This window comes from Amphiura filiformis, unplaced genomic scaffold (genome assembly GCF_039555335.1).
Source record: "Amphiura filiformis unplaced genomic scaffold, Afil_fr2py scaffold_51, whole genome shotgun sequence".
Classification (NCBI taxonomy): Eukaryota; Metazoa; Echinodermata; class Ophiuroidea; order Amphilepidida; family Amphiuridae; genus Amphiura; species Amphiura filiformis.
This window is the reverse complement of record NW_027305515.1, coordinates 439423-463773: the sequence shown is the minus strand read 5'-3', so window position 1 is coordinate 463773 and position 24351 is coordinate 439423. Positions and strand designations below refer to the sequence as shown.

Here is a 24351-nt window from a genome sequence, read left to right as displayed (position 1 = left end):
CAAAATGACCTTGACATTTTTTGTCTTGCTACAGTGGATTGACCGTGACATTTTTTGTCTTGCTACAGTGGATGTTCATGAACCTACAATTTATGTTGATTTGACCCCAAATGACCTTTAAATGACCTTGACATTTTTTGTCTTGCTACAGTGGTCGACTGGTCCTTCCCACTAAATTTCATGACCTTGTAACAATCTATGGCAATTTGACCCTGAATGACCCCAAAATGACCTTGACATTTGGTACACTCACCGGAGCCCTTTCACTGGTTCAACCAGACAACCTCCTGACCCCCCTCGGAACCATGGGGGCGGCACAACATCTTCCTGTTTGACGTCATCAACATCTGTCATCGGAGGTGTCCTAGTACTACATTACTAGCAAAAACAATCTTCATAGCAATAACATCCGCTGAAGACACAAGTTGACCCAGTGAAAGCGCTCTGGTGAGTGTACCAAATTTGAGTATCGTAGAAGTATAATTTTGCTTTCAATTTACATTTACTGCTATGAATACAGTAAGCCAAAAAATTAAGGTACCAGTTATATTCACCCCTGTATATCCTACACAAAGACAGATATGTCAGAAGTGGCACCAGCAGTCAATGGCTGTATCTTTTAGCTCGAATTTACGATCTCATTCGTTGAAAATGTTCAAGAAATAAAGACACAGCGATCCCGAAACCCACGGAAGATACCAATTTAAAAAGTTGCAGTTTGCTGTGTTAAATGCCCTATTGATTTGTACACAGAGCGTTCGTGAACAAGAGAACCAGCGCTGGGCTTCCCTCACATTAAAACTAGCGTTGTGCTTTCATTGATTAGAACACAAAAGTGCAACTTTTGATTTAGTTTCTTCAGTAGGTTTTTAGATCACCGTTTCTTTAATTCTCAACCAATTTCAACACATAAGGTCTTAAATCAGAGCTAAAGATTACAGGTATTAACTGCTTGTTTTAATTTTGACATATTTGTTTTAATTTAGGATATACAGGGGTGAACATAACTGGTATCTTAATTCTTTGGCTTACTGTATACATCATTATACAAAAATGTATAGTTTTATATACTTTGGAAATACAAGTCAGAAATAATGATGCTCAAAAAGGTCCATGTTCTCTCCCATTACTCTGGCCTTTACATGCTGAAAAAGTCCAGAGTAGTTCATCAAGACCTGTGGATAGTTTAAAACACCACCAAAGACAAAAAATGCCTTTGAAAAACTTATCAAACACCTCTGCAATTGTTGATTCTCCACTCACTGGTATGCGATCAGAAAGAGCTGCTGTGTTTTCTTCTTAGTCTGCAGTGCCAAAATGAGTAGCTCTCTGTTAACCCTTCTCCTTCTGGTTTTGATGGCTGCTTCTACATCTGTCCTCTCCTATTAAAATGGAAAGAGTGGGGAAATGCAAGCAGTAAGTAATTGAGCCCAATGACATTCTTCTTTTACAAGCATGTTTGAAAAAGGTTAATCATCATGAACTACAAAAGCCCTTATATTTTGCACCTTAATTATTTTGATCCAAGCATTTATTAAATGTCTTTACACAACCCTTCTGAAGGGGTGGTCTCGGGGTGAATGGGTGAGGGTGGTGGTGGTCTTAATGCCCTTTACAGCCAATTATGGGTTCTGGAACAACCTCATGGAGATTATTTTCTGTGTGGAGATGCAAAACAATGCTCCATAATGATAAGATTAACACACAACAATAGAAATTGAAAATTGAATACTGTTAATTGATTGCAGCAATCAATTAAAAGTCTCCTGTGGTCTACCCTGTTTTCGGTCTTTTTAACGTGTGTATAAGACAAATAACCTAAAGTCCCAAAGTAATGCTCGGGTGTGGTTTTGAACCCCGCCCCTCTTGTGCTAGACATACAAACAGCCACAACTTAGACAGCCAAGCTGTAGAAATGTGATTTTATATCTAATTTGCATTTACAATTTACATTTTAAATGTTCTGAAGGTGGCTTGGCCCCCTCCAAAGGATTTTTACAAAGAACACACTGAGTAGGAGTAGATAACATCTACCTTTTCTTCAATATCTCTTTATTGGATATTGTTGCTGTTCCGACATCCTTTAGTCCATGCTGGCTGCAAAGTCACTTCTGAATAGAAATATTCCTAACAATAAAAAATAAAAATAAACTGATTCAACATGATTTTGTTTTGGTAAGATCATAAAACAACCAACTCAGTTAAATACTTGGGTAATATGTATTACTCTTGACCAGAGCCCATTCAGGTAACCCTGTTGAAATTCACACTCAATGTATGGAAGATTAAGGCTATGTCTTCCATAGCGCCTGTATGGATTTCAACTGGAATAGCCCAATACAGGGACACACCACTAAATCAAGTTACTATTCTGTTATGTGTTGAAAGGTACCTAAAGAATTAATCATTTTGTCATGGTTACAACATCATCATCATTTGATCATTCAAAACACAATTTTTCTAAAGGTTTATGATATATTCTACCCTAAAACCACCAATTTTTTGGTAGTTGAGTTCGATTAGTTGGCTTGATTTTCGCAGTGGTGCATCGAACATGATGTAAACCATACCAAACACTGCAGTACAGTGCCTCCATGTTGTGACATCATGAATGGAACCAAAAACCTTCCTAAAATTTCAGAATTGTAATATTTTTGAATATTTTTATAGTTAGATACTGAGAAAAACATCCACAGAGCACAACTATTACAAACCAATGGGAACATCAGCCTTCATTCCAAACTTGTTTTTTCTTCATTAAAACAGGTATGGTCAGCAAATAGAAACACTGGTTGTTTTTTTTTCAGTCAGATAGGGTTGGACCTGATTTTTGATCTCTTAATGGGGGCAAAACAAGTTTTAAAACATCATTTTATATGATCTGCAGGCTTTCTTAACATATGAACATAAATTATCTTGACCATTAAAAGTTATGTGGTTCAAGTTTAAGTATGACATCAGGCTGATTCAAGTCATCAGCATATGCATTGCTACCTGCTACCTACTGAAGATAGCAACATTGAAATAGCATTGTACTATATAGCCTACAAATCATTGTATGGGCATGGACTGTCATCCTATCTGGACCTATTTTAAATACTCAAAACCATTATAATACTTTGTCTTATAATTTTTGAAGGTGCCATCCACACCCAGTATTCCTTTTAAAAGCCTTTCTTGTTCAGAGTTTGTTTCTTAAATTATTCTTACTTTCAGCTTGTTGAACAAAGCTTCAGGGATTTCAATCCTGGGAGGAGATTACAGTTCATATTATGATCTGTTGCTTAGCTGTAAACTTGACTCCCTGTTTGATAGGAGGGTGGATAGCACTGTTGTAGGTTTCCTGAAGGGTTTCCTAAAATTGAGCGAACACAGGACCAAACACTTTCTGCTGAGTCCTATTCCATATTTTGTTGATATTTTAAACCGGGTAATTTTCTCTTGAGATTGTTCTTCAGTGCCATGAATGCCTTTTTTAAAGTCTGGTGCAGCTGTTATAATATTTTTGTCATGTTTTGAAATTAAGTATATTACAAGTTCACCCGAGAGTAACTGATAGTGATAGCAATGCTATTTGACCCCTGATGACTTTTTGACATGTTTCTGTCATATTGAGGATTCTTTATACCACTTTTAAGCCCAATTGGGCATACTCTAACATTTGACCCCATATGACCTTTGACCTCGAGTGACCTCAGTTTGATTTTGTTCATGATCCCGTGATATGGAGAATTACTTTCACCAAGCTTTAGCCAAATCAGATGAAGCTTAAGATTTAGCTCCTGGATGACCTTTGACCTCTGATGACCTCAATATTTATTTTTGTGCTCCCCTCATACGAAGGATTCCGCCACAAAGTTTAAGCCAAATCGGGCAAAGTTTAAATTTAGCCCGTCTATGACCTTGGTTGATTTCGATTTTGTTTTGTGCACATATATTCCCTGTGTGACAAAAGTTTTGAATCCAGCATACCCATATTAACCAAAATAATTTGTTTGCCAGCTGTTACGCGAACTTGCCACTTGATTGCTTTTATAAGTATGTATACTATGGTTTCCGAGAGTGTGTGGTTCCCAGTAGTTTCTCTCCCTATGGTTAATATAGGTACACGGTCTGTAACACAAGACTATATAAATCTGTCGATTTGGTGCTTCATTAGGGGCGGCAAATTATAGGGGGGAAAAGATTTTTTGGCAGGCCAAAAGTCGGGGCAAGCATTTCTTGGCTGGTCAAAAGGGGGCTTAAGCGATTTTTGGCAGGTCGAAAGGGGGGGGAAGCAATTTTTAGCACAAATATTTTAGGCACTGTCTCTATATTACGCCCTAAAAAGGAGTATGAAAACATTAGGAACACATTCAAATAGGCAAAATTTATTGCTCGATGCGCTCGCATTATACCGCAAACGTTCGCCTAATGGTGCACCTGGGTTCCTTTGCCTTGGGAGTAAATTTCATGTACAAATAGAGAGCCCCCTCCTCCAGACTTGTAGTACCCGTACTCTTACCCCTACCTGTACTCGAGTCCCAATTTCTGTACCCGTACTCGTACCCGTGGCTTCGGACCCGTACCCGAACTCATGCCCTACTTTGACTTCGGACCTGTACCCGTACCCGTAGTGACGGTGGCCTGGGACCCATACCCATGGCCTGGGACCCGGACCCGTACTCATGGTCAGGGATCCGTACCCGTTGGGTGGGGAGTAAATGGAAAGCTATAGCAAGTGCCCTAAATTTATTTTAGCCTGGTCCAGGGCCCTGAAAGAGATAAATCCAGCCCTGGCTACACAAAATGAACATGAATGCTGCACACAGATCTACACTGTAACAGCCTGTGCACACTGCCACCCATGTACATGTCTCATTCACACAATGACTGATCAATACAGAAAAAGACCCAGCAAACTGGGAAAACATTTCAAGATTTTTTTCTTTTGTGGTGAATTTCAAGTTATCATGTTAAAATATCATTATTTTAGCTTTTATTAATCATTTTGATATTTTCCATTCAAATACACACCCCTACTTGTATGCTGCACACATGTAGAACTAATGATAATGTGACTGGTGTGACTTTTCCGCCAGCCACATGAGCTCACAGTGTACTTCTTGTGCCAGGCTTGGGCTAGTGCATCTGAGACAAATGAATAGAGAGGTCCTTACCATACAGAAATTTGGGATTTGATAAGAGATTTAAAGGAGTTTTAAAATATTAATAAAACATGAATATAATTATCCAGATGTGCATAATTAATGATAATAATTATATTGATTTAAGCTAATGGATAATCTGTTGGATGTGTATTGTGTAGATGTGCATGAATTGACAATTAATTTAATTCCAATTGATGGTTTAAGATAAATAATTTTTCCACATTGTACATGGATTGATTGGACTGGAATCGGACTGGGGTCAACTTCAAGCCCGAGTCCTATTTTTTGACCGAGCTGAGCTAAGCCTTTTAATGTTCAATTCTGAGCGAGTCCGAGTCCAGCAAAAAGTGGACTTGAGTCCGAGTCCAGACTTGAAGCTACATCACTGCTAAATATACTAAAGTATGATGAAATTAGTATTGCACAGTCTGGGTGTCCATACCTAGACATAGTTTTTTCACTTGCATCCCAAAATATGCCACATTTAGGCTAGATCATGAAAGTAAGCTTACTTCCATGGCTAGATTCACCATGACCACCAAGTCTTTTTGTACTTGTTTAATTAATTTGTTTATACTCACACCCATAATTGGACACATACCATATTTTGACTTTGGATCCGTACCCGTACCCGTACTCATGGACTGGGACCCGTACCCGTACTCATGGACTGGGACCCGTACCCATGACCTGGGACCCGTTCAAGTACCCATACCTATGGTTTGGGACCCGTACCCATACTCATGGTCCGTACTCATGGCGGGTCCCATACTACAAGTCTGCCCTCCTCTAAAAATCCCAACAAGAATTAAGGGTATATGTGCCCTTATTTGCTGGTGAGATTTTTATGGGAGGGCACTTTTAGTTTGTGTCTAAAAGTCCATTTATGTCAAGAGAGCCCATAGCGCAATTAGGCGAACGTTTACAGTATGATAAGAGGATCTAGGGTTTTAAAATCGGGTTCCTCAAAATCTTAGTGTGTCAAACGGGGGGGGGGGGCAAAGATTTTTGGGCACGACCGAAGGGAGAGGGGCAAGCAATTTTTGGCGGACCACTTTGAGAATTGACCACCCCAGGGATACACATAATTATTTCACAGCCCCTTAATACGGAGCCTGCGGGACAGGTGCATAGCTCAAACTCTTTTAAAAGAACGCAATTTTGAGTGGTAAAAATATATAACTTAATTGTTTATTCGGTCATATTTTGTAGATTAAAAGTTATTTTCAGATTCCTTACCGACTGTAAATGAAAGCAGAACTTTTCCTATTTTGCCAATAATTTTCCCAGACATTTTCCTCAACTAACCAAATCTTTAATTCCCCTGAAAAACAGGGGCAGGCAGCCGCCACATTTTGGCTACCACTGCACACTCACAACATAAGTCTACATGTACATAGGTGTTGTTTTTGTCTGTTTGTGCCTTATAATTAGGCCAAATAGTTAAAAGAAGTATTTTGCGATCCAAGCATCTTTTTTTATGACATTTTTCCAGTAGGTATCTACGAAAAAAGCTCATTCCCAAAACTGATTCCGATTTTGCCCAGCTGGTTCCGAAAATTGTCTTTGTGAGTTATGCATGATTACCGTATGTGTATTGCACTGCTCCATACATGTAGAGCACTGTGTTAAATTATGTTTTGGATGTTATTAACATTTGGTGATATTTTTGCTGTAAACAAATTAATTTGCAAGAAATTTTTGTATAGACATTATTACATTACATTTTTTTTTAGAAACGTGGGGGATGAGGCTGTGAATCACAATGACCCTTTAACACTACAAAATAATAGCTCGTTCCCCAGGATGACTCACCAGCTACGCCAAATGTCAGGATCTTGTTCATGTGGATCAATATTCTATCATATAGGCTTGACTTGAGGTCATCTCTGCATGCTGTTTCTGTAAAACTTTCTGGAATTAAGCACATGAAAAACACATGTAATAACCTTAAAGTCATAGTACGATCTTATAATATGAATTTGGTTAATTTTTTCAAACCTGATTTTTTAGCATTTTTGTAATGTTTACACATGTCACAACTTGCACCTAAATGGAATCAGCCAAATTTCTTGTGTTTGTAGGTAAACAGAGCAAAGTTAGACATAAAGTCATAATTCAAAGAATTATGACTTTATGTCCTCCCATAGAACTGCGTGTTAAACGGCCAAAATAACAAGCAGTGTTTCTTTCACTTTACCTCGTTATTTCAGCTCAAAATTAACAGAAACCATTCCCGATAATTATTACTAGTATTATTTCAGCATTTTGAGTATATAATGACAAATTTAAAATTTGGAGGAAATCGTACATTAAGCCTTTAAAGTGAAAAGGCTGTCAAACACAAATTGATGCAATAAAATCCTACATACATAGAAAAATGCAAATATTTTTGGCCGTTAATTTCATTTATGGCTGTATTCTCAGTAAGATGATGAAAGGTAGCAACAAAAAGCTGCTCTTGTATATTAAACTAATCAATCTGTGTTCCAAAATTTTAAAACAACAGAACTGATCATGTTGTTTTACCAATATACAAAAATGTCTCACCCTTTTCGTCAGGTCTCATGCAGGATGTTGATAAGTATACCAAAGAAGATGAAGCCCTTCATTGTACACAGCGCTGGAGCAGGAAATATGGCAAATCACATCCTTCCAGTCCCAACTTTTTACACAAGTGTCCATTGAAATGCTCGGCTCTGGCACTGTATAGTACATTACTCCATACCGTTCCACGACCGATGCCTGTATTTAAAAAAAAAGAGGACAGCTATGGGTTCTCAATCTCAGGCTAAAAAAATTCCTAATGTTATGTCTCAAAGCCCATGTCAGTTTCAAAAACAAATGTGGAATGGGTTTTTTTTATTGAGATTTTTTAGTACACAGCATACATGTGGTTGACTCGCACAATTGAAGTACAATTATCAATTGTTTTATACCTAAATCTGAGTATCGAATCAAGTAACTTTTCTTCCAAATTTGACTCAGAATTTCATGATTTTATGGCAAAAATGCATGAATTTGCCGTTTCAACTGACATGACGCGCTAAGAAAAATGAATACGCGGGCGCTTTGAGACATATCATTTTTTAGCCTCATACGTAGGCCTACCTGTAATCAAATTTGATGCTGTGGTGCTCTTGATAGGCATGACCATATTGCTTCTACAACTTCGGGCTAGATCCTTTCAACTGAAAATTGACACCAAAGTCAACATTTGTCTTCACTATTAGGTAATTTTACACAGGGAAGTTATTCATGCAGTGATATCTAGATTTCATCCTGAATAATCACTTTTGTGAACAATGGATCTCTGTGGACATGGTGGAAAATGAGACACCACTTTTTATACAGCATGCAATTTGCATTGTCAATGATAGGCTGCAGAATTTGACAAAAAATGGTGACATACATTTGCTTGCTCAAAAAGTCTAGCTTTGACTTTGATGCTCACCGATAGCTTTGCATTTGAGGCTATAGTTCAGAGTTATCAATACTGATGAAGCATGACACTACGTAAAGCAATGGAAGTTAAGAAGTGATCATCAAGATGGGTGATTGTATCAAAATGTTGCTCAAAATGCTCTGCAACTCAATAGACTGTTCAAAACAGGCAACCTTGCTCTAAAAGATCAAAATTCACTTCATGGAGAATGTTACAAACTGTTGTAATTAAATATATGTTTTGCTATTTTGTTTTTTCTGTAGGGAATATGTTTTCGACCATTAAAATTGGAAATGAAAACTATAAAAAATACAGCACAAACAGACATCACTATGTGCATAATACAAAATATAAGAATTATACAGAAGTGACATACGATATAACACTTATAAAAGCCGTCTCTTGACAAGGAGATCACTCCGATGCTAGAATCCCGGCATGAAAACTCAGGTGAAATGAAGACAAATATTTCTAATTGATTTTGTGCGCCTTTTGAGCGTTAAGTGTTTCAAAATTTCAAAATGAACAAAATATAAGTAACTATGTTGTCATCAACATGACAGTAATATTCATGAGGAACAATTATTGCTCCCTCAAGAAAGAAATGGTTAACAAATGACTGGGTTTCATCACACAACCTTCTAGTAACTGTATCTAAAAATTTGTGAAAGTTACTTGTAAATTTTTGCCAGGAATTAACAAGCTTTTTTCTATGGTTACTGACCAGCTCATTAGCGCTGTTCATCAGACATTGGGACATTCTTTACCGCTGGATTACTGCCCTCTGTTGATAACAGGGCTTCGAACTCTTAACAAGGCGATTGTTTAACACACAGCATTTACATGCACAGTTTACCTATGCATGATCCTGGAACCTAGGATTGATTGCAGATATCACTATTATCAGAACCGGGGATGGTCCCCCTTCTCTTTTCGAATAGCTCTGACACTTAAACGTGCACAGGGTTTGACTCTTCCTGTACACAGGACAAACAGCTTTACGTGACTTCCGAACTACGAGACGTCGCACACACACCACCTATATCTAGCACTTGCTAAGCAGTGTATGAGGGTGAGAAGAAATTCTACAATTTTATTCTGTAAAGTAACTGAACACAATTGTAGGATTTCCGACACTATAATCACATTTTGGGAGAGAATAAGAATTCTCACCTAAGGCAAGCCCAAGGCAATGTTTTGGTTCTTGTCCTCTCAATTTTTGGGATTTGTCAGATTTTTTTTTTTTTTTTAGATTTTTATTTTATTTAGACTTTGGAATGATTTATGAAAACTTCATACATAAGGTTGTGCGCTATGAATTGGGGGCCAAATGTGTTACATACTAAACTAGAATTATGCCACGGAAAAACAGTGGCATGATCGACGGGAATTATATAAATAAACATTATTTTTCATCAGGTTTGCCGTCACAAAAAAAAAGGAGACAAGTAGAAAAAGTGATCCCGCCTGGGAATCGAACCCAGGACCTCAGGTTTACTGAGACCCACGCCTTAACCACTTGGCCACGGGAGCTTCATGATTAGGCTGGTTGAAATTGAACCCATAAGCGGTCACTTAAACTTATCTCCTCCCATAAATAGCCCAGGGCCGTAAATGCAAGAAATAAATTGCCATCCTCCCTGTGAGGAAATATAACACGCATAAACAGTGGCATGATCGATGGGAATTATATAAATAAACATTATTTTTCATCAGGTTCACCGTCGCAAGTAGAATTATGCCGTTCGTAATTAAGGTGGCCCCCACAACAAAGGTTGGTAAATACAAAGAATACTATCAAAAGACCAAGTTTGCATTTGAGTTGCAGAGTGGAATAGCGGAAATGTAGGCAAAATATGCAAATGAGGTCATTAATATTCATAAATATGCAAATAATGTGAAACAAAAAGTATACAGCATGAGGCTGCCATACCTTATCACCGTGCCAAGTTTGAAGTTACTATGTGAGTGCGTTTAAGCTGCAGAGTGGATTAATGACAATGAAGGCCAAATATGCAAATGAACTCATTAATATTCATAAATATACAAATAACATGACACGTATACAGCACATGAGGCCACCATATACTATCACCATACCAAGTTTGAAGGTAATCTGTAATTGCGTCTAAGCTGCAGAGTTGATTAATGACAATGTAGGCAAAATATGCTAATGAGCTCATTAATATTAGTCCCAAACAGTGCGTTTAAGCTGCAGAGTGGATTAATGACAATGAAGGCCAAATATGCAAATGAACTCATTAATATTCATAAATATGCAGATAACATGACACGCATACAGCACATGAGGCCACCATATACTATCACCATACCAAGTTTGAAGGTAATCTGTAATTGCGTCTAAGCTGCAGAGTTGATTAATGACAATGTAGGCAAAATATGCTAATGAGCTCATTAATATTAGTCCCAAACAGAAATGTTTGGTAGACTCCTAACCTCGATCTTACCTTTCCGATGTTAATTAAGATACTTCTTGCATCGATCCCGAGATGCAGAAAAAAACAATAGTCATTTTGTCCCACATAAATGAATAATAACAACAACAAAAACCTGATCCCCCTGAGTGGACTCACCCATTTGGTGACGTCACACCCGATAATCATCCCTTATCCGACTTGGGCACCCCTGCTCGTCAAAACTTGTAGGGGGCGGCCGGAGTCCGGGATAATCAACATTTCTGTTTGGGACTAGACTCCGACACCGGACGATCTTACCGTTTCCGATGTTGATTAAGATACTTCTTGCATCAACATCTGAACGATTGATCTAGCAAGTAACCGACGGATGGAGGTACAAGATTGGCCAGCATCTGATCAGGAATAGGATCGGGATTGGGTAGCACTGCACGGTTTTCTCGGGGTCTAGAATTTTTCCCCCACATCGGCCGGGATTTAAACCAGACCATGTGAATACAGACAAAAACCTCCGCACTTAACAAGTACGGTGGTTAAGAATAGAATAGAAACACTGGTGTTCTTACCATGCTGATTATTCTGAAGTGTCTGAAACACCTGATATCCCAACAGCATCACCGCCCCAGAACGGACCTGGCAAACCTCTCACCTGCTCTCTGATTTATGTTTTTGCAGTAAATAGTTCAGAAAGACGATGGGGTCATCCAGGACACTGCCTGACAGATCTCTTCAATTGGGATCTCCCTATGATAGCTCCAAGATGATGAGATTGACCTAGTTGAGTGGGCCTTGGGGCGCACATCTTTAGCCGCCCCTGAGTCCACCAACACCTGGACCAGCCACCTTGCTAGGGTTTGCTTAGCGGCTGGACCGTGGGGTTCTGGATGGGTAATAAATATGCGGTCATGAGTCCCTCTAAGGTTTGTGTTCGGAAGTGGTAGTGTTGCAGCACCCTCACCGGGCACCACAACCTGTCTTCGGCTACTGACGAACCCTGCCCAATTCTGGGTATGGCGAGGGACGAGTGTCGGAATGCACTGCGCTCCTTTTTGGCTAGGAAATCGGGGCGCAGAAACAGAGTCGCTCCGTTGTTTGTAAACACGGAAGCTGACTTTGAGACCGCATGCAACTCTGAGCACCGCCGTCCCAAAGCCAATGCCAATAAGAAGGCCGTCTTAAGGGCTGGGGTATGAACGTTTGGACAGTTATTTATTGCGGGACATTAGAGCACATCAGACATTATCAATTGCATTCTGAATACGAAGAATGTCATTCTGATATCAAATAATTTTGATTTTTGAAATTGCAATGTAATACACATGGCAAATCATTAAAATTGATATTTTGATATTTAACAGTACTCAAGTAAACTTTATAAATCTGATGATTTATACTTAACATGTATGTAGGTGGGATGAAAAGCCGACGATCAATTGAAAATTTTGACCTTTTGTATTGAAGATATGGGTTTTTTTCCCGAAACACCAAAAAAATTGGGGAATTTGTCTTTTGGGAAAAAAAATCCAAATCTTCAATATGAAAGGTGAAAATTTTCAATTGATCGTCGGCTTTTCCTCCCAGTTACATACACTTTAGGAATATATCATTAGATTTATAAAATTTACTTCGAGGACTGTTATATATCAAAAATTTGAAAAATATCAAATTTTTATAATTTGTCATTAAATTTGTATTATATCGTGATTTTCAAAAAATGCAAATTATTTGATATCAGAACGACATGCTTCGTATTCAGAATGCAACTGACACGCCTGAGGTGCCCTCATGTTCCATAAAAATACTGTCGAAACGCTCAAAACGCTCATTCCAGATCCCTTAAGAGTCACATACTTAAGTGTCGCTTTTGACAGGGGCTCAAAAGGATGACCCTTAAGGTACTCCAAGACTGTGTTCAGATCCCACGGGGGATCACCTTCCTATCTGGCGGGCGCTCGTTGAACATACCATTCGAGAAGAAGACTTAGGGACCCGTCTGTGTTGATGGTCGACCCATCTTCAAATCCTCGATGAATCAAGAGAATGGCTGACTTATAGTTGGCCACTGTGGCCTGCTGAAGTCCTGACCTGAACTTTTCTGTCAGAAACTCTGCCACTAGAGGCACAGGGGCTTTAGTGGGAGAGATATCTCTCTCACCGCACCATGCTAAGTAGGGAGCCAGACGCCAGCTATACGTACAGAGGGTAGACTCTCGTCTATCCCGGCGATGAGAGAAGCAGCTTCTGATGAAAAGCATCCCTCCGCCGCACGTTCCCTGATAAGGGCCATGCAGCTAACTGCAGGTACTCTAGTGGTAGACTTGGTACCTCTCCTCCGAGCATCCGGAGTAAATCTGGTAACTCGGGGAGCACTCGCGGCGAGTGGATCCACCATCGGACGAAACCACATGTGTTTCGGCCAGAACAGCGCGATCAGAATGACGTTGCAGTCCTCCCTCCCGATCTTGGTCACCACCCTCGTGAGCAGTGAGATCGGGGGAAAGCGTATGCCGTCATCCCTTCCCAGTCTATGGACAGAGCGTCCACAGCGAATGCCTGAGGGTCCACAACCCTCGAGCATTACACCGGCAGTTGATGATTGCGATGAGATGCGAACAGATCTATCGAGGGGTGGTACATCACTCGAAGATCGTCTGGACGACCTGCGGAGCAAGGGACCATTCTGTTGGTCCCGACACCTTTCCTCCTGACAGATCGTTCCGCGAGGATATTGGTGACGCCCGCTATGTGCATCGCTCTCAACATAATCTGCCTGGACATGCACCACCCTATCAGGCGCAGTGCGTGCAGGCATAATGAGGTGACCTGGTGCCCCCTTGTCTGTTGAGGTAGGCCACCACGGTTGTGTTGTCCGTTTGGACAACGATATGAGATCCCACGATCATCCTCTCAAAGTGGTGGAGAGTTCTCTCCACTGCCCATAGTTTGAGAAGATTGATGTGGGACTCTGTCTCTATGGCCGACCATAGGCCCGAGACTTAGTCCCCATGGATGTGGCCCCCCCCAGCCCTGCTTTGACGCATCGGTTGTCACCATATGACATACCGCGGGTGCAGGAAACTTGACACCCTGGGTCAAATTGGGCTGATGGGTCCACCACCAGAGTTCCTCTCGCGCGATCTCCGACATCGGAACCGCGAGGATATCAGGTGACGACTGGGCCTGTAAAGGTGTAGTTGGATAGGCCTCATGTGAAACTGGTAGTACGGTACGAGGTCTACCATACTGGACATAAGGCCCAACACCTTCATCCATGCCACAGCGGGTGCCGTCTCCGACTCGGCCAAGAGTCGTGCACACCTCGCCATGTTTGTCACCCTCTCGGGTGAGGGCACCGCGATCCCCTCCTCGAGGTTGATCTGGCCCCTAAGAATAGTGGTGTCTGCGTCGGAACCAAGTTGGATTTCTTGATGTTGATCAGAAAACCAAGGTCCTGCACCGTACGGACTACCAACTCCATGAGACACGCTGTCTCCAGTGGGGTGCGTCCGTAGATGAGCCAATCGTCTAGGTAGCAACAGATGTTGACACCCCTGCGCTTAAGATACGCTACCATCGCTCTGACCAGGAGCGTAAACACTCTGGGAGAAGTGGACAGGCCGAATTGCAGGGATCAAAACTGGTAAGTTTGATCCTGTACCTTGAAGCGCAGATACCTCTGATCTTGAGGTGCGATCGACACATGCAGATAGGCGTCCGAGAGACCTAGCGATACCGCCCACACACCCTTGATGGGGCAGGCTAGCACCAAAGCGAGAGTCTCCATTCTGAACCTCTTGGGCCTGATGAACTCGTTCAACGGCTTGAGGTTCAAAATGGGCCTCCAGTCGTCGGTCTTCTTTGGAACCAAGAAGAATGTGCTCCAAAACCCCTTGGTGAAAGGGGGGTAGACCTGGACAATCGCCCGCTTCGTGAGAAGCTGAGTGACCTCTGATAGTAGTGCCCGACGCTGGGGGCTGTCTGACGGCACTGTGGACCTCTGAAATGTGCAGGCGCATGAGGGGGGACTGGTGAACTCCAGTCTGTAACCCCCACTCACCACCGACAATACCCATGTGCCCGGAGAGATGGCTTGCAATAAGCGGCCGCCCACTGGGGGATCCCCCTGTGGAAAGTCCATCGCCCGCCGGCAAGGACTGTCGACCGCCGTGCCCTCAGGAACGATCTGACTTGCTCCCCTGGGAAGAACGGCTCTTCTTGGGGGCTTGCCTGATGATCCTGCGCTCTCGTGCGCTTCCCAGTCTTCTTGGGTGCTGCAGAGGTAGCCTCGGCCTTGGGTGTAGTCGGTGGTGCACGACCTGCTGAAGCCGGAGCCGACAAGGTTCAGCAACAGTGGTGGCGATGCTAGAAACTCGGATGAGCGTGCGAGCACGTTTATCAATGAGCTTCAGCTCCTCCTCCCATTGGGGGAAGTAAGATCCGTGCGCCTTAGCCGCTAACGGCAGGCAGAGGAGAGGAAGAGCATAAGCATGTGGCGTCGTAGCTCCAGTGAGCTTGACAGCCCTACAATATCTACCCTTGAGGTCTGCCGGGAATGCGAAAAGGGCGACCCCTGTGAAGAAGCACTAGCTGGGCATCCTACTGAAAGGATGCCCTGGTCCTCCTGGACGGACTCCTCCTGAGAGAAAGCCAGGCCCAGACCTTGGGCCACATGGCTCAGCACCTCAGAGGTGTCCGCAGGTAGATCAGTGCTAGTGATCTCCTCGTGAGGAAGCGGGGAAGGATACCTGTTGTGTCATCATCAGACTCATCAGACTGTGATTCACTACTGGTTTCGACTACCGACTCCTTTCCCTCGCCGTCAGACTCCGACTCATACTCTGATGAGGACGAAGGCTGTCGACAGCATCTGAAGGCGGGACAGAAGGTGCTGCCACCGTGTGGCTTGCCAACTGCCTGCCAGCAGAAGAGGGAGTACTCCCGCTAGACCCTGAGGTGCCTGCCATAGCATCCCTGGGTCTGCGCACTCTTGTGGCTGTCGCCCCAGCCATAGCAGCATGTGGCCTACACTGAACTAGATCTGGGTTAGCCACCCGCCGCCCGGCCTGGGTAACAGCAGGTGGTACCACCTGACCATCGCTAGGTGGCTCTTGCCACGGTACTAGACCGTGGAAGAAACCACCCTGCGGCGGGTACCACTGGGCATACCCTGTCGGTAGCTGACCCTGCAAGGATCCGCCACCAGGGAAACCCCACGGTACGGTAGTACCAGCACCGCCTCACCCGTTGCCCCACAGACTGTGGAAACCAGGGCGGGTACTACGGTACCTGTGTGGTCCCAGCGTAGGTACCTGTGAGGGCTCCCGGCTGTGCACCACTGTACCCATGCCTCACTGCGTTCCCCGCAAGGGGATCAAGCTGTGTGCTCGGGTACCCCGTGGTACCGGCTGTTCCTTGGCTAGAGGAAACCTGCCGTGTACTACGGGCAGCAGGCCGTGGATATCCCGGTCAACCACCTCGCCACCGAAAGGGTAGCATCGATCAATGGAGCCATGCTCTGTTGATTCAGCGGTGATTGACCATAGGATCTATTGATGACAAATGGACCTTTCACGCCCCGCTGGCTCTCCAGGACGAAAGGCGGTTGTTGACCAGACAAGCTGTTCACGCTACCGTCCCTGGCCTCGAAAGCCTCGCCCAAGGTCGTTGTGTGTGGTGGACCACTCACCGCAGCTATGGGCGCATGCATAGTAGATACTACTGATGTCAGGCCGTTACTACTGACTGTACTGTCGCTATCCTGCGAGGGACTGCAAACCCAACCCCTGAATAATCGCCAGCCGGTCCCGGAGGACAGCCGGCAGCTATTCTAGGGCCCAGGGTATCACTCAGAGGTCCTGCCATGGGACGGCTCCGTGCGACAACCCCAGTTGGTTCTCCAGGGACTACACCCACGGCGCTAACCGCGGTATCATCTATGCTGAACCCATGCACGCTCTCTCGACCCTTGCGAGGAACGAGAGGTGTGCTGCGGATCAACCCAGGCAAGCCCAGGGTTCCACTGGCACACTGCATGCTACAAATCAACCCAGGCAAGCCTGGGGTTCCGTTGGCACGCCGTATGTTAGGGTCCGACCCAGGCAAGCCCGGGGTACCCGCAACATACTGCCCGTCACTGGCCGCCTGTAACAGACGGGTGTCCTCCTGCAAGAAACTCGGTAGAGTTCTCGCAGGAGGACTGGTGCCCACCTGTTAGGGTAGGTACCGCCCTGCTGCCTGCTACTCGAGATGTCAAAACTTCCGCTGGCTGCTGGGCCTCGGGACTCGCCTGCTTGCCCGGGACCGGAGCCCCTACGGTAGCTCTAGTGTGGCTCTTGGAAGCAGCCACACCTGAATCTACCAGGTCAGCCTTACCTGCAGCTTTGGTAGATTTCTTTGTCTTCATCTTGTCTTTATGACGGTGACGAAGTCCTAGCCGTGTGCTGCTTTCCAGGTCGTCGAAGTGCGATTCCGAGAGACCTATACATAATGATGAACATTTATTATGTCTAGAACACTCCCTATGAGTGTACTAGGGACGGGCAGGACCGACAGGGCCTGGACATAGTTGTGGAAACTCGGGAGCGCGAACGCTACCCCCCCCACCCCTGAACACAATACTCAAAGCCCTGATAAGCAAACCCATGCACGGTGGCTGGCCGCTGATGTTAGTGTTATGTGAATATAAAGGGGATAAAACACAAACGATCTGTCAGGCTTTTGTCCCTTCGGACCCCACCGAAAAAATCTTAACTACTCGTCATCGAACGGGTTCTGAAAGATATAACGATAGAGCACACCATAAACATAGCGATAAAAACACCCCATACATGATACACAAGAATGTACTGCACGTAAATATCTCTGCCGTAGACCAAGTTGGATAAGGGATGATTATCGGGTGTGACGTCACCAAATGGGTGAGTCCACTCGGGGATCGGGGTTTTTTTTGTTTGTTATTATTCATTTATGTGGGACAAAATGACTATTGGTTTTTCCGCATCTCCGGATCGATGCAAGAAGTATCTTAATCAACATCGGAAACGGTAAGATCGTCCGGTGTCGGAGTCTCATAGATATGCATTATGTAAATAATGTTACACAAAAGTATACAGCACATGAGGCCACAATATACTATCACTGTACCAAGTTTGATATAATATTGGATGGCTGAGCATGATACCATAACATATCGGACGAGCCAACAGCGAGTTCGATATTTGTATGACGAATCCGATATGTTATGGTATCATGCGAAATAAGCCATCCAATATTATCATTATTAGGTTTTCTTAACTCCTAATAACCCTGAAAACATAATAATGAAGTTGATCGGTGATTGCGTAAAAGTTGCAGTGTGGATCAACGGAAATGAAGTCAAAATATGCAAATGAGCTCATTAATATTCATAAATATGCAAATAATGTGACAAAAAACTGTACAGCACATGAGGCCGCCATACCCTATCACCGTACCAAGTTTAAAGTTGATCTGTGATTGCGTTTAAGCTGCAGAGTGGTTTAATGACAATGAGGGTCTAATATGCAAATGAACTCATTAATGACCGCTTATGGGTTAGAATTTCAACCAGCCTAATCACATGAAGCTCCCGTGGCCAAGTGGTCTCGTAAACCTGAGGTCCTGGGTTCGATTCCCAGACGGAATCACTTTTTCTACTTGTCTCCTTTATTATTTGCGACAGCGAACCTGATGAAAATTAATGTTTATTTATATAATTCCTGTCGATCATGCCACTGTTTTTCCGTGTTGCACTCATTAATATTCATAAATATGCAAATAACATGACACATATACAGCACATGAGGCCACCATATACTATTTCAACGTACCAAGTTTGATGGTAATCTGTGATTGCGTCTAAGCTGCAGAGTTGATTAATGACAATGTAGGCAAAATATGCTAATGAGCTCATTAATATTCATAGATATGCATTATGCAAATACTGTTACACAAAAGTATACAGCACATGAGGCCACAATATACTATCACTGTACCCCGGTACCAAGTTTGATATAAAATTGGATGTATTGAGCGTGATACCTGAATTTATTGGTCGAGCTAGAGTTTATAAATATCATGCAAGACGTAGTTGAGTGTGATATTTGAAAACTCTAGCGAGATCGATAAATTCAGGTATCATGTGAAAGTATCGGTCAAATTTTATCATTATTATGTCTTCAGAATCTTTTTTTGGTCAAAAACATGATTTTTAGTAAAAAACAAGATTTTTGGTCAAAAATGTGATTTTGCTTTTAAAAAAATGATTCCACTCAACAATGTGATCTTGTTTAAAATGTGATTTTTGGTCAATAATGTAATTTTTGGTCAATAGTGTGATTTTTGGTCAATGAAGTGATTTTTGGTCAAAGAAGTGATTTTTGGTCAAAAATGTTGACTTTTTGTTTACAAAAAAATCATACCAAAAGAGACATACCGGTACATGGCAACTTGTGCACATAAAGTATATGAACTATGCACTCTATGAAGAGGTTACAGATATGAAAAAACCCTGTAGCTCCCGGCGACCGATACACATAATGAAGTTGATTCATCAAAACCCTATAAAACTGGCCTCAAAAAGAAACTTATAATTTTTCACAAGGTCATATCTTAAAATCCTCTACATAAAAATGAACAAAAATTGCACACAGGATTACTTCAATACTCTACTCTAAACACTGGTCAGTAACCAAACAGTTGTCCAACTGACACAACAGCAAAATGCACTGACATGCAACACCTTCCTGGACCACATTCACAGCACAACAGATTTCTTTGGCTGGGTTCCAATTATTCGCCTGTACATGAACAAAAATTACACACAGGATTACTTCAATACTCTACTCTAAACACATGTCAGTAACCAAGCAGTTGTCCAACCGACACAACAGTAAAATACACTGACACGGAACAGCTTCCGGGATCACATACACATGCGAATAATTGGAACCCAGCCAAAGAAATCTGTTGCGCTGTGAATGTGTTCCAGGAAGGTGTTGCATGTCAGTGCATTTTGCTGTTGTGTCAGTTGGACAACATAAAACAATGAAGTAAATGTCAGCAGTTGTTTGTTACCAGGCTGTTTTTCTATCAATTTTGAAAATGTCCATCATTTTCCTCTCTCTCTACTTTTTCCTCTTTTTTTCTTGCGCTAGGGGGCGGGGGCCCAAATAGGGTTTGCCAGTCGGAACGAAGAAATCATTACTCCAAAAATGATTGCAAATTATATCCACTAGGCGGTTACCCGTATTTGGCGGTTCTCGGCTGTCGCGATTACCTGGCTGATGGTGACTGTACTCACCAAGTTTTATGCCCATAGGACAGTTTCTACTAATTTGACCTCAGATGACCCCCTTGTGACCTCGAAATGACCTTCCCAAATTTGGCTCTAAATGTTGACTGCACCCACCACGTTTCATGCCCATATGACAGTTTTTAGTAATTTGACCTTGGATGACCGCAAAATGACCTTCCAAAAATTTGACTCTAAAAGGTGACTGTACCCACCAAGTTTCATGCGCATACGACATTTTTTACTAATTTGACCTCAGATGACCCCTGTGTGACCCTGGATGACCCCAAAATGACCTTCCAAAAATTTGACTATAAAAGTTGACTGTACCCACCAAGTTTCATGCCCATACGATAGTTTTTACGAATTTGACCTCAGATGACCCCTGGATGACCTCGGGTGATCTTGGCCCACTAACTGAAACAAACTTGTTCTGTCTGAGGTCCAGATGCACCCATCCACCAAGTTTGAGGAACGTGCGACCCTAGTCTCCGAGAAAATAGGTGGAAAACAGTTTTTACTAATTTGACCTCAGATGACCCCTGGGTGACCTTGACCCACCAATCAATACAAACTTGTTATGTCCTAGGTCAAGATGCACCTACCCACCAAGTTTCATGCCCATATGACAGTTTTTACTAATTTGACCCCTAGATGACCTCTGGTGACCTTGACCCACTAACCAATACAAACTTGTTCTGTCCAAAGTCAAGACGCACCCACCCGTCAAGTTTGAGGAACGTGCGACCCCCAGTCTCAGAGAAAAACAGTTTTTACTAATTTGACCCCTGGATGACCTTGGGTGACCTTGACCCACTAACCAATATAAACTCGTTCTGCCTGGGGTCAAGATACACCCACCCACCAAGTTTGAGGAACGCGCGACCCCCCGGTCTCAGAGAAAAGAGGCGGACAGACAAACAGACACACAAAGACACAAACAAACAAACAGACAGAGTCTGGTGACAGACAGAGTCTGGTGAATTATAGTAAGATTTGTAATCATTTCCCACCACAAAATATGATATGACATAATGAAACAATTAACACTGAAGACACCCTATGGCACCTGCTACAACTTGAGAACAAGTCCTCAAACCTCAAATTTGTAGTTTCTACAACTGACCCATAGAATCTCACTTCAGACCTTTGAAGCAGAGAAATCAGTGGAACTTAGTTGTAGCGATGGGGGAAAATTTGTTCGAAAATTCTAACTTAAGTATGCACAACCGATAGCTTGTGATACGAAAAGATAAGGTGCAAGTATTTGTGCTCATGTCACGTACCTTGTTTGGCACATGTACACGGTTGTCATACAGGGCCCAATGTCATGCATATCGTGTCGTTGTGGACTCGTGGATAGTAGATAGATTTCTCGATCAAGGGAAAACTCTAGTCCTAAACCTGAAACATCATATTCTGAGGTGCGGAAGTATACCAAATTGGTGTCTTATGACCTTTGACATTCTTTTCGTGGCGAGTTACATGGTCTTTCAATTCACCCCGAGTGTCCTTGACAGGCATGACTATGCTTCAGTGCCGGTCATGAAAGAATTCAAAAGATAACCTCTGCCCCAATAAGCAAGTTCGATAATTCAGAACAGAGTGCATTGTGGGTGAAAGTCTGTTGGGATATCACAGCCAGGCCTCACACAGTATTTCAATGGTGACGAACTTTGCACTTTTCAAAAAACCTTTTTGATTTTTTTTTTTGCAAGTTGTTGGGTCTGATTGTCCCCGGGATTGTCCCCATAGAACTTTTATATAACATGGGGATAGTTTGAACCTATCCTGGAAGCACTAACGTTGTAAATGATGAATAAAATCACAAGAATTCCTGATCGATCAAAGTCCATTCCCACAGCCGTCTATGGGAGGATTGTGTTATTATATCCCCAATACTGGCCAAGAATATTATCCACAGTGCACTCTGTTCTGAATTATCTAATTCGCTTATAATCTCAGGCTATTGTCTGCACCTCGGAAGATGTATGGTAAGAACTCAGTCCTCAAATGATAGTCATATAACGACTAGCTCGAGAAGTCTAGCCAAGAATTTGCTCACCGATAGCTTCACATTCTAGGCTAGAGACCATTGCATTCACAATCTAGTCGGATTCGCTGGAGCGTGACACCATGTTAAAGCAATGGAAGTTCAGAAGTAAATATAGCCGATCACGACAGGCGATTGCATCAAAAATGTTGCTAAAATTACACTTCAACAAAATTTTAGACTGTCCAAAATATGCAACCTTGCTAGAAAGGTACAGTTGACTCATCGAAATAACTTTCATCCAAATTTTAACAAATAACAAAATAAATAACCTCCGGTGCAAAAACTTGCACCGCTGTCCGACCGAAAAACGATAGTAACGCTCTCTAGCATCGAATGCGTAACTATCGTGTGCAAATTCGAAGCTAGAGTTTTCGAGTAAATAACGACCAAAAGATAAGTGACTATCATTGAGGACTGAGTTCCGCAGTCTAGGAAAATACATGCGGTCGTGTGTCTTGAGCTCGCCACCAAAAAAAGGTGGCGATGTTACATTTTGCCAAAGTCGACTCAAAACAAATGATGATATCTCTGTCAAGCAAGAAGTTATTGTCATGCTTGTGGTCTCATTTTATTGCTAAATAAAATGCACTTTCAACCCTGTAAAAAGAAATACTTGAACTTTTTTAATACTGATCGACACTGTGCTTCATAGAATTCAGAATGGGCAGGGTGGTGGTGGTGGGGGATGTGGTGGTGGGGGATGTGGTACACACAAACTCTATGGGATTGGTATTTTTAGTGCGTAATCTGCTTCTGTAAAGGCTGTATTGGATTTGGACTCTATTTAGCATCTAAAAATCTCATGGCCTTACAGCTAAACAATTCTACTAATTGTTTTTAATCATTTATGATTGGTTTAGTCTAGAAAATACAAACTTTTCCATACAAAACTACCCGTTGTCATATTAAACACTGTAGTAAGTAAATGTAGATGTCTTCAAAATCTAAAAGTTACTGTAAAATTTTAATTACTTATCCTATCATAGTCAAAGTATAGATTTTCTGAAGGGAAATTTGACGAGGAATCTAAATGTGGCCATATTTTTTTCTGTATGGGTTAGGGGGAAAATGTTTAGGTTCAAAATATGTTGAATTGTAAAAAAATCTAACATACTTTGGGACACCCTATATTCCAAGATTACCAAACAGCTGTGATTTTGGTTTCTTCCAATGTCAGTTGGCTCTCCATATCCTCTAACCAAATGAATGTTGTTTACTTCCAGTTTATTACTGTAAGTTGGTAATAAGCAATGCATTGAGCGACCCATTTTTATCAAAATCTTTTTATTCCACCCTGTATAACTTGCAGGTCACCCTGTATAATGAGTTGAAATGTATATATTTGAATTGCTTATGCCTTCAGCTTTCCAAAAATGTATACTTTTGCTAGTTTAGGCCGGGTTGATGATTTTCTTTCTTTCTTTTTCCCTTTGTAGTGCTGACTTCAAATAAGCGAAGATAACTCGCATTGTCGAGATAATCTAATTAGAAACCGGTTGGTGTAAAAATTCATAATATTTGTCATGTAACACTAAGGGTGGCGAGTTCAGGACACACGGCCATGCTAGCTTATTTATAGCTAGTTTATATAGCCCGAAACCTCCTCCCGGAAACCCTCAGTCGTCTTCTCTACGGCTACCAGTGACATCTCCGTTGTGCGAGGATAGGAAAGAAAAGGCCATGCATTTCGGGCTAGTACTATTTATATGCTAGTATAATATAAATTTAAGCTTACCTCAGTGACACAGTGCCAGTGGTCATTGCATCAGCATGTCAGTGACCAAGTACATGTACATTTACCCCATCAGACATGTCATGTGTACTGCAATTCCATCATACTTGTCTTTCGGGTCTGTAGTGCTGGTACTGAAGACTTTACACATCGGCTGATTCGGCTCCTTAGTAATACTAACCGCCAAACAAACAATTTATTTTGAATTAAGTTCGCATTGTTT

At 42.3% G+C, this 24351-nt stretch overlaps 1 long non-coding RNA gene across 3 annotated transcripts; it reads right to left on the bottom strand.

Moving 5' to 3' along the window:
- Positions 1–629: 629 nt before the first annotated feature.
- Positions 630–24328, bottom strand: LOC140144360 (uncharacterized). 3 transcript variants are annotated; one of them, XR_011857871.1, is made up of 6 exons: positions 24132–24328; positions 19706–19846; positions 7701–7895; positions 6966–7064; positions 2035–2127; positions 630–1382 (listed from the first exon to the last, which is right to left on the bottom strand). It is a non-coding gene; the product is annotated as an uncharacterized lncRNA (long non-coding RNA). The 3 variants fall into 3 exon arrangements; XR_011857872.1 differs by lacking the exon at positions 19706–19846; XR_011857870.1 differs by lacking the exon at positions 24132–24328 and having other exon boundaries at positions 19706–21260.
- Between the last annotated feature and the right edge of the window lie 23 nt (positions 24329–24351).